Here is a 1,404-nt window from a genome sequence, read left to right on the forward strand (position 1 = left end):
TGTGGAGACTTCCTATTTCTTTGCTGATGTTTTCTATCTTTTTCAATGAAGCATTTCTTTTTATCATGGCTGCTTCAAACCTTTGTCAGATAATGCCAACATCTCTGTCATCTCAGTGTTATTATCTATTGATTTCCTTTGTCATTCAGTTTGAGATCTACCTAGTTTTGAGTGTGATAAGTGATTTTTGATTGAAATCTGACCATTTTCATATTTTGTCATGAGTCTGGATTTTGTTTATACCTTTGGTTTCAGCTGGGTTTCTTTGACTATGTCATGAGAAGGGAGTGCTGCTATACCCTTACTGCCAGTTGGAGGTAGAAGCTCATGTTCCCTCTCTGTTTCCATTTACTCCTTGTTATTCCTGGATGGGGCTATGAGCTCTGGCTCTCTGTAGGCTCCTCTGTTAGGTCAGTGGGGTGGCTTTGTCACTACAGGATGACAGTGAAGGACCAGATTCTCCAGGAGGCCTTGCTGAAACCACCTCCTCATTACCAGGGGGAGATGAAAGTTCAGGCTCCCCACAGGTCTGCACTGACACCATGGAGGTAGTAACTTACTACTGCTGGTGGGCTCCGACACCCAGGTTCTTGCCTGCCTTTCCCTGCCATAACCCTGGGGTTGTTGAAGGGTTTTGTGACTGCCCTGTGTATATGGAAGTCTGTGCTCCCCATTCAACCTTTGCTGGTGTGTGTATGTGCCTACAGGTTTTTTTTCCCCCATGTGGTGTATAGTTGGAATTGAGTAGTTATTGTCTAAAATTTTACTGTCTTGATAGGCTGCCCTTTGCCTTGTGACTTGGCTAGGGACCTTTGTTCATTGATGCATTTTTTAATCTGTGTCTGTTGGTATTTCTGGGTTCCTGGCTTTCTCAGCTCCAAGTCTGGGATACCAGAGACCAGAAAAAAATCCAGAGAACTCACTACTGAGTTCCTTGGGTCCCAAAGTCCCTAGGTGGTTGGCCTTATTCTCCCAGTATCTTATATAAAACTAGAGGTCTAGTGCACGAAATTCGTACACAGGTCCTTAGGCCTGGCTGGCCATCAGGGCTGATCTGTGGGGAAACTGGCGGGGCGATTGGGGGGCCTCTGCTGGCACCCGCCTTGGCTGGCCTAGAGCCTGCGGGCTGGGAGCAGCTCCTGTGTTGAGTGTCTGGCCCCTGGTGATCAGTGCGCATTATAGCAACAGGTCATTCTGCTGTTCAGTCGTTTGCATATTAGGCTTTTATTATATAGGATATCTACTTAGTGAGAAGACTAGAACAGCATATATCTATTCTATTTTCCTGGAGGTACAAGTTTTCTATAATAATATATATGAAGTGCTTATCAATGATATCAGCTAATATATATACAGGAGCTAAATGAAATTGTGGTAGGATCACTTACTAAAATATTACCTTGC

Source organism: Myotis brandtii, unplaced genomic scaffold, assembly GCF_000412655.1.
Source record: "Myotis brandtii unplaced genomic scaffold, ASM41265v1 scaffold431, whole genome shotgun sequence".
NCBI classification, from domain to species: Eukaryota; Metazoa; Chordata; class Mammalia; order Chiroptera; family Vespertilionidae; genus Myotis; species Myotis brandtii.